The sequence below is a fragment of the Nicotiana tabacum genome, chromosome 14, assembly GCF_000715075.1.
Source record: "Nicotiana tabacum cultivar K326 chromosome 14, ASM71507v2, whole genome shotgun sequence".
Taxonomy (NCBI): domain Eukaryota; kingdom Viridiplantae; phylum Streptophyta; class Magnoliopsida; order Solanales; family Solanaceae; genus Nicotiana; species Nicotiana tabacum.
In genome coordinates, this window is record NC_134093.1 from 43501980 (window position 1) to 43511775 (window position 9796).

General features: G+C 40.9%; 1 long non-coding RNA gene across 8 annotated transcripts; it reads right to left on the reverse strand.

Annotated features, from left to right (window-relative positions):
• Nucleotides 1–1094: 1094 nt before the first annotated feature.
• On the reverse strand, nt 1095–8080 carry LOC107766213 (uncharacterized). 8 transcript variants are annotated; one of them, XR_012698640.1, is made up of 8 exons: nt 6779–8080; nt 6598–6663; nt 3507–3556; nt 3227–3415; nt 3064–3123; nt 2854–2970; nt 2121–2786; nt 1095–2042 (listed from the first exon to the last, which is right to left on the reverse strand). It is a non-coding gene; the product is annotated as an uncharacterized LOC107766213 (long non-coding RNA). The 8 variants fall into 8 exon arrangements; XR_012698642.1 differs by having other exon boundaries at nt 2854–2980; XR_012698644.1 differs by having other exon boundaries at nt 2854–2963; nt 3507–3604; nt 6779–6913.
• Nucleotides 8081–9796: the final 1716 nt, after the last annotated feature.

Sequence of the window (9796 nt, forward strand, 5' to 3'; positions counted from 1 at the left end):
CACTCACACTACAGAAGAAATCAATAACAAAGCGCTTGCAACAAAATTGGATCTGCTCGAAGGATGGCGAGAATTGGCCCTGGTCCGGATGGACGCTCAGAATTAGAAGATCGAGAAGTATTACAACAAAAAAGCCAACCTACGACACTTCAAGTTTGGGGACTACGTACTCCGAAATATGTTCTCAGAAATGCAGGAGTCAAATGTAGAAAATCTCGGACCCAACTAGGAAGGATCATACTAGATCACAGAAGTAACTAAGAAAGGATCTTATAAGCTAGAAAAGATGGATAGGAAGCCCGGGAAATCGAACTGAAATACAGTACACCTCAAATGATTCTATTTCTAGAATTGCAACGATTTCGCCTCCTCTCTTCTGCACGCGTTACAAATTAATTTTATTATATTCTTATTAACATATTTAGATGATATGCTAAAAGTCTACCCGGCTAGAATGATGATTATACTAAATATCAGCAAAATTTTGGAACCTCAAAGAGTTCTCGGCCACAGTCGAGCAACATCTAACTAAAAAGGGGTTTGACATAGTCTTTATCGAAAAGAACACCCCCCCATCCGTTTATAGCTCCTTAGAAATATTCGTTTAAACCAATGCTAGGGGATAATGACTCTGGAAAGTCACCTTGGCCTATTGTGCCTTGTAGACATATTCATGTTACAATCTTATTTGGGTTGACCTTCGGTGATGACTGTTTTGGATCCCGAGCTTTTCCTCGTGATTTTGACCTGCAGAAGGCTTAGTCCCCTAGTGTGTAAGTCGGATAGGTGAACACTAGGTAATAATCTGGTTGTCTCCTACTATACGCTTGGCCTTCTGCGGTTTCACCCTCCGATGGTCCTTACAAATATTTTACAATGACATTACATTCCTTTGAAGAATTATCTTCATTTTACTCTACGGACGTGCTCCCAAAGAGTTATCCGAATTACATCACTTTAAAATTAACATAACGCCTAAAGAGAGGATGATATGTCACCCTCATGTGCGACACCTTTCAATTACGAGTTGAATACACTGAAGTCCACTCACATTATTAAGAAACTAAAATACCCTTGGGGGTTCTAATAAGAGATAAAAGCAAAAAATTGCTTGTAAATTGTTCAAAGCACGAAGAATTACAACAATCAATATCCCTGAACACTCATGAGATTTCCAAAAAAAACCTCCCAAAAACAAATGAGTATCCCAGAACACTCACAAGATTTCCAAAAGAAAACTTCTAAAAACAAAGAGTGAAGTACTCAACCAAATTGGTCACTTGCACGGTTCGTTAACATCCACTAGGAGAAGGAGAGTATGACATGCTTGCTTGGGTATCCGGCAAAGGAGAGACAACTGAAGGATTCAAAGGAGCCATGGGAGATACTAGGGAGTTCCCGAGGGAAGAGTAACCTGAGAAGTCAAGGGAAGAGAGAGCACATTAATAGCTCCCTGACCCATATTGTTCTCTGGCATATCCAGATTCGGTTTCGCCTCGGAGGAGTAATTGTCAATGTCATCTAAATCTAGTTGCAGTAAGGCGTCATTCCATGCTCGTTTTGGCATCTCTTATCTCTTTGTCCAAGTCCGGATCACTGGAACAAACAATCGGGACTCCAAAAACAAAGCAGTGTTGAACAAGCTCCGAATGAATCTCAAAGTCCCTAATCGGAGGCTATCTTATCTTTTTCACGTCTAAGCTTCTCATCCTTAACCTTCAAAACTTCAAGCTGCGCCTCAAGGGTTCTTCCTCTCTCCTTCGCATGGCAAAGGTTAGGTACTAGCGTGACGCGCTCCTTGGTAACCCGACCTAAGAGGATCACCTTCTTGCCAAGCAAGGTTTCGAGATGGAAAATCCTCTTAGCAGACTGGGCTTTCTCAATACTTACTCGCTCCAACTCCTCCCCCGCTATCTTGGCCCGAGACTCATAAACTACCTTCTCGGAACGCTCTCTCCTAGCCTCGATATGATCGTTTAGCTCCTCAATTACCCCCTCATGCCAACGGATCCTCTCTATATGTTGGGAGACATCAAATTGGCCTGCACGGACAGAGCGTAAACCATTTGAATATTATAATTAAAGATGAGCATAAGATAAAATGCAATATAAAGACATACTCGGAGAGGGAAGTTTAATATGTCGCTCACAAGATAGGAAGTGGATTTCTCCTCCAACTTTTGTAAGTCAATCCCCTTGGGAACCTCCACCGTAATATAATGCTTATCGGTGCTAATGGAGGGACCAACTTGGGGAGAAGTTCAGGCTGATGGGGCTATGATCGGAGTTGGATCAGACATATCCGCTACATGGGGACCACCCTCCAATAACTCTTGAGAATCTCTTACTAGGGACTCCGTCTCTTCAACATCTATGAAGATAGGATCGGTATCCCGGGACAGAGAAGGCTTCTTCACAAAGCTGGATCGAGTCCTTCTCCTGGGAAAGCTGGTAGGGCTATTGACTGGAGCATCTGCTTGAGAGTTTTTCTTACTGCGGCTGGCCGCTGAAAGTTCCTAAATCCTTTCCTAGGCAACGCTTGAGGATAAACCAAGGCCCAGAATAGAGGCTTCCTCGATGCAATGCTTGCAAAAAAGAAGGAAAGATAAAATCACAGGAGATATAAATAAGGACCTACAAAAATGCCAACTGTACTGAGATTTTTGTCCCTCCATCCGGCAACTCCGAGATGTGCCTCCAAGACCTTTCGTGTAGTAGAGAAAAAGATAAGATCTTCTTAACCCACTCCTCAATATGGGGTACCTCTCAAAGCGTGCTAAGAGCGGCTGCATTTCAAAGACTGAGTACGATGAATGGTAAAAGGAAATTTCAGAAGAAAAACAATGTACTTACACTTGCCATTCCACCTCTCCGGGAAGGATCTCCTCACAAGTTGGGTAAACTCCCGGGTAGGACAGCCACAAAGTGATCATACCATCCCTTATCAAAATCATCCTCAGTATCTATGATCTTTCATGTGCTTTGGTTAGAAACAATGATATCACATCGTCTGTATAGCTCCAGGAAATGCAAGTGAAGGATATGTTGAAGAGAAAAACTTACTCCGAATAGATTCAACAGATGGCGGAAACAAGCCACAAACCTCCAGATTGTCGGGCCAACCTGGGCCAAGGTGACATTAAACTTCCAACAAAGATCTAAGATTATGGAATCTACCATAGGGTTAAACTTCAAGGTAAAAAGATAGGTATACAAGAAAACAAACCTTCTCTGTAGCTAGTGATCTGCTTAGAAACTAAGGGAGCTTGAACATTTATGTGATTCTAGCCACATTTTTCCTTTACTAGAGGAAGATAGTCTGATCTCACAAGAAAATTCAAGGTGCCAATAGGGTACGTCGTGTTGTTCCATGCACCACCCTCCGCCCCAGTGCCGCCCTGCTTTGGTATGACATCTGAAACAGTGGGTTCAACATTAGTATTTGCCCTTTTACTGAAAGATACCTTTGCCACCCTCTTCCTCTTGCAAAGATTAGACTCGGCCACCTTACTAGAGGGCTCCGTCGCCACAATAGATAGAGCCATTAAGACGGCAGCTGCAACATGGTGAATGTCTTGTGAATCCATAGCACTTTGCAAATAAGCTAACACAAGAAGTAAGGAAGAACATGGTGAATATCTCGTGAATCCATAGCACTTTGCAACAAGGCAGCATGGTGAATATCTTGTGAATCTGTAGCACTTTGTAAGAAAGCTAACACAACAAATAAGGAAGAATCAAAGTGGGAAAGCTAGCAAAGCAAAAAAAAGGCAGAAGAGATGGCGCAATTCATGTGTATATATAGACAAAAATCAAAGCCAAAACCTCTAGAGTCAGGCTCACATCAATCACTAAAAGTAACCATCATTGCCTAAGAAACTGCCACCAACAGCAGATCCTATGATATCTGGCCGCGTACCGCAAACATTAATAAGAGACTGCACACGTCTCATCAATCACATATCAAATCACATCATCTTGGGGATATGAAAGAGCAATCTTTACTGTCAAGATCTCTAGTTAGGAAAAGATATCTGTCAAGATTTATCCTGTTAGGAGTTTCCCACTTCCCTGGTACCCCCTATAAAGCACCCAAAAAATAGGGGGACAATGATATCTGTATCAAAGTAACAGGCTCGATTGATGGCTAATTCTTGATGAAAATAGCTTTATAAAGCTAAGCTCTTTTGTCGGAAGATCGCACTCAGTACCTGTGATCGGGGACAGTCCGATGATCGTATTCAGCACCCATGACTGGAGATCATCCAGATAGGGGATGGACCAACCTGGGACTATTTAGTCCGGAGATGGATTATCTCAAGAAATGCCTAGGTCTGGAGACTTCGCCCTTATTAAATATCTACAAAATTACTTAGGAAAAATTCCCTATACACTGGTCCTTAGGCTATTCAACAAGCCCTTTCTCCCAGATAAACAATCTTGAAAGGCGGAGACTTGGCAGTTTTTCCAAATAACTTACGCCCCAAACTGAAGAGGAGACGTCTTCTTCATAGGCACTAAAAATAATAAAAAGACCTAGGAGGCAACTTTAACCACTTTCATAGTCATTCGGTGAGTTCATCCTAGAAACTACCTAGGTTGTGTTAAGCTATAAAAATGCAGTAATTATAACATGCGAATATGCAAAAAGCAAAACATAAAGGCATAATTAAACTTGCTATTTATTGCCAGAGACACAAAAGCCCCACAATATATACAAAACAAAAATTCTTTACAAAAAGGCCCCCATAGACCCCTTGATCCTGGAAGAGGTGCTTGGGAGGAGGAAGGGAGAAATAAAGAAGGTGCAACCAGAAGAATTGGAGGTGAAGGGTGCGTTTTAGTACCCCCTCCCCCCCCCCCAATTCCCAAGGACTTTAGCAGGCTGAATAGGGGATGGCATCTTCATTTCGTTCTTTGTATCATCCCAAGACTTTTTGAAGTCATCAGACGTATAAAAGCTCGTGGGCTTCGCCTTCTCAATAAGCTCATCCACCTTGAAAATCTCCTCGTCCAAGTAGAAACCCTTAAAACGAACCTCGTAGAGGTCTTTCTGACGAACCAGTAGGTTGGCGTACTTTTTGTCCTCCTCTACCTCAATACTAGCCATCTTCAACTCCGAGGTGATGCCAGCCCATTAGGACAAGAATTTTTTCTTCTTTGCCTCAGAGATTTCCAAAGCCCCTTTTAGCTCGTTTACTTCTTCGAATAGCTCCCGACACCAATCCTTCATGGACTTCCTTTCAGAGATAGTCTTGCTCCATTCTTCCACCAGGCTAATGTGTTGGTCCTTATTTCTCTGGATGATGACTTCAAGGTCCTTTACCTTCTAATTCAGCTCTCTGAACTATTGGGAAAATTTGAGATCTTAGGCCTCTTTATCCTGTTGTAGCTGACAGATCCTTTTAGAAGCCTCTCTGATTTCTGAGGACATAGACTCCTTCTCCGAGTCTCTCTCTGTCATGGTTTGTGTCAACCTCTTGATTGTTTTTCTTTCTCGAGCCTAATAACAATGTTTATCGTGGTCCTAGCAAGTAATTCTGTTGCTAATAGGTTGACCTAAAAAAGAGGATATTAGAAAAACAAAAAAAGAGGCAGAAATCGACAAAAAATGAGGTGTTTAGGAACACACCTTGAACCCTGATTACATTACGTGGTTTTCCAGAGCTACCGTCAAAGCCCTATCTATGTATTCGCATTCTAGAGGCTCAATAAAATCTTTGAACCACTAAACAATTTTCTTGGGCCTCCGGAAGACGTTCACATACGAAGGAATTTCTACCAGCACCTGCCTCTTTGGGTAGTGGAATCTTCGGGTTTCTGGCACTGGGGTACCTTAGGGCAGGATACCTAGTATGGGTCTGCCTAGAATCCTGCGGAATCATGTTCCAGAAACTTCAACCATTTTGGAAAGGCTTTACTTGACTCGCCAAAGCCTTCGCGCCGAAGTGCCATAGCTTCTTCCTTTGGCACCATTAGTTCTTTGTTGGGTCTCCACTTCAAGGGTGATTTCGGCTAGTCGTTGTCTTCAACAAGAATGGTAGGAGGAGCGAGAGTGTGCAGAAGTTCATCCGCCTCAGGCTCATCCTGGAGCTTGGAGAGGGTGACTGGAGGCAGTATCCGAGGATTAACGTGATCCTCTTTCTCCTAAGTTCCCTTTTTAGAACTCTTCTTCTTCTCGGGTTTGGGGATGGAATATCCCTTCTCAACAGCTTTCCTCTTCATCAAGGTTGACTGTTGGACAAGATCCTATGGGATCTCAAGATCTAAGACCTCAATCTGGGCCGATGATATCTTCGGCCTCGCGCCTGGAGCAGTAGAATGAGAGTGTCATGAATTTCAATAAGAAATAGAAGTTAAAATACCCTGGAGTTAAAATATCCCTACCATGATTTTTTGACTCTCATCTTTTAATGACAGAGATCGCTTTCCATATTTCACATACATGGTAATCTACTTTAAAATGTTGACGACCCACTCCTCTATATTCGGGAGCGCACCAGTGACGGAGGTCAGAGTAGCTGTTCATCATAAAAGTTAGAAGGTCCTAATCTAAGAAGGTGAAATAAAACATGAGAAAAAAGGTGAAGAACTTACATTTGAAATTCCACTTCTCCAGGAAGGGAAGGTCATTGTCGTACCATTTGCGATCGAAATCATCCTCTGTATTAGCAAGACAGATGCGAGTGCCCCCACTCGCCAATGTTATCATCTACCCAATGTAAATCTTGGGGCAGTAAATTTGGATGAAGTGCTTGAAAGTGAAACTCTCTCGCACCTTTTTAGCAAGAAACCTCAGGCATGTGACTTCTCGCTACACAACTGGTCCTAGATGACCCAAGCAAATGTTCTATGCCTTGCAAAGGTCCTTTACTACTGGATCTATGGCCGGCTTAAACCTGAGTGAGCGGGTATGTGAACACATATGAGAAACCCTACCGATAGGTAGTTATGTTCTCGTTTGCTTCAGGTAGGAAGAGCTGAACCTTTTCTTCCCACATGCAATCTTTCAGGACGGCCGGAAGGTGCTTTCCCTTTTAAGCCAGCTAAAAAGTCTCAATTGCTCTTGTGGGAGATGTAGGAACCAATGAAACTGGTCGTCTTTGGGAGAACCTCTGTAAGTTTTGGCAAGTGGTGCTCTTTATTGCCTTCGTCAGAGGTTTTGGCAGCCTTGACCCTCTTGGCAGGGACTTGTTCCAACTCCGCTATGATCGTGGTAGCCTGAACAACTCTGCCTTTGTTGGTAGGGGATGATGACCTCTCTCCCTCCATCTTCGTCGAAATCTTGGTAGATTTGGTAGCCCTGCCTTTCCTAGTAAGGGAGGGTGATTCGTATCCTCCATAATCACGATGGTCGCTGACAGATGAGTAATGGTTGTGGCCTCGATGGTGGAGTCTATATCGTGAGCTCAGATTAAAGTATCTTGAGAAACAATTAGAAGTTGTGATGTGAAGATAAGGGGAAACAAGAAATAAAAAAGTTGAAGGTTACTTGGAGACAACAACGGAGTTGTATGAGAAATTTCAGAGAAGAAGTTCAAGGACAGAGAAAAGGATCGACTCTTATAGGCAAGGTCATCATGACCTTGCTAACCGCTGCGGTGTTAGAACTCATTTAAGGCCGCCATGTGTTCGGAGCCTTAAATGAAAGTGACTAGGCGTCATTTCAGATTCAAAAACGATGATGGTAGCATGATAAATCTTGCCTAAAAAATTCCTCTGGAACATGCCAAAGATCATGAAACTTCCTAGACATTTCTCAAAAAATATCTGAAAAATGGGGGACTGTTTGTATTGATAAAATTTAACCTTGACACGTGGCCAATTTACATAACAATACGATGCTGCTTAGGATAAGTATTTGTCTGAGGATAGGGATGAACCAGGAAATGAAAAAGTAGTAAAAGTTGCCCTCGCGTGAAAAATCTTGGACTTGTTAACTCCTTTCCACGAAGATGGGAGTAGTGCTCCGGAGAAGCACTACAAGGATGGCCCCGAGACCCATCAATATAAATGTAATCCGAAGTTTTGCTTCGTTTTCAACCACCTCTCAAATATTCGGGATCCACTCATATCCATTACACTATATCTGACGCTTATCTCATAATTGGGGAGTATCTCGATAGTTAACAACCACACAAAGCAACGTGTGGGAGTTGAACTAGGGATGTAAATGTTAGGCTTAAGCTATAAATATCTCAAATTTCTTCACTCGTAATTCTTCTAATTCCGCTCTACTCACTCCTTATTATATGCAATTATATTTTGCTCTTGTCAAGCTTGAGATTGATCTTTACTTCGCAACATTGTGGATCAAAAACAATCTCAATAAGATTTTTTTTCTTTGCTTGCCAACTTTAATCGCATTATTATCGTCATTTGTTGCTTACTTAGTCTAGCTAAACAATTTATCCAACTAAATTATGATTTTAACGAATTGTTAGTGACCTAATTAAATATAAATTTAATTATTTTGAATGGGTTAAACATTTTGGTGTCCACCGTGGAGCCCTAGAAATTGAGTGTTTGACTCAAAGCTCTAATTGTTTGTTCTCGTTAAAAAGCTTATCTCTCACTCACTAAATATCTACTCGTTTCTTTTTCTTCTTCCTACACAATTCCTTGTCTGAAAATTGAGATTCAATCTTTGAGTTGGTTCTTGTATACTGTAGTGGAGAACTTGAAATCCACCATTATTGAACCTAGAGAAAGCTTGAAAACAAACCCACAAATGGGTGTTGTTGATTTATGAAGATTTATGGTTGAGATGACGATGACGATGCCCCACTACTTGAAGCTTGTTCTTTAACGAGTCTAATAAAATAAATACTATTTTGGATGACAATAGGGAATCATAATTGTAAACCCACTACTTCATATAAACAAATAAGTTCAAAGTTAAAGCTGTTATAAAAAAAAAAAAAGCAATTTAGTAAAATATGAACAAGACATATTGTTATGAAATAAAAGCAATTTAGTAAAACATGAACAAGAAATAGAGATAGAGAGAAGGAAGAGATTTTCTTCTTCAATTGTATGTATTTTCTTATCTATTACAAGGCCTTTATATAGGTATGAAAAGTGAAGAAAAATATGTCATTAAATATGTCATTAAGCATAGAAATATGTCATTGAATATTTCATTAAGCATTTAAGAAGATCACCATAATTTGATTTTTCTTATAACACTCCCCCTTGGATGTCCATAGATAATGTGCCTCGTTAAAACTTTATTAGGAAAAAATCCTATGGGAAAAAAATTCTAGTGAAGGAAAAAGAGTACACATGTTTAGAAATACGCCTTTTGGTTGCCTCGTTAAAAACCTTGCAAGGAAAACCTAGTGGGACAAAACCTTGTAAGGGAAAAAGAGTACAACGCGTATTAACTCCCCCTGATGAGAGCATCAATTCACATCCTTGAGCCTTCGTATCCCAATCTTGTACACTAGTTTCTTGAAGGTTGACGTCGGTAGAGATTTGGTGAACATATCAGCCATATTATCACTTGAATGGATCTGTTGCACATTGATATCACCATTCTTTTGAATATCATGTGTGAAAAATAACTTTGGTAAAATTTACTTTGTCCTATCCCCTTTATGAATCCTCCCTTCCATTGGGCTATGCATGCTGCATTGTCTTCATACAAAATTATGGGTAGTTTGTCACACTTTAAACCATATTTGTCTCGAATAAGATGTATTATAGACCTCAACCATACACATTCTCGACTTGCTTCATGAATAGCAATTATCTCAGCATGATTAAATGAAGTAGCCACGATTGATTGCTTAGT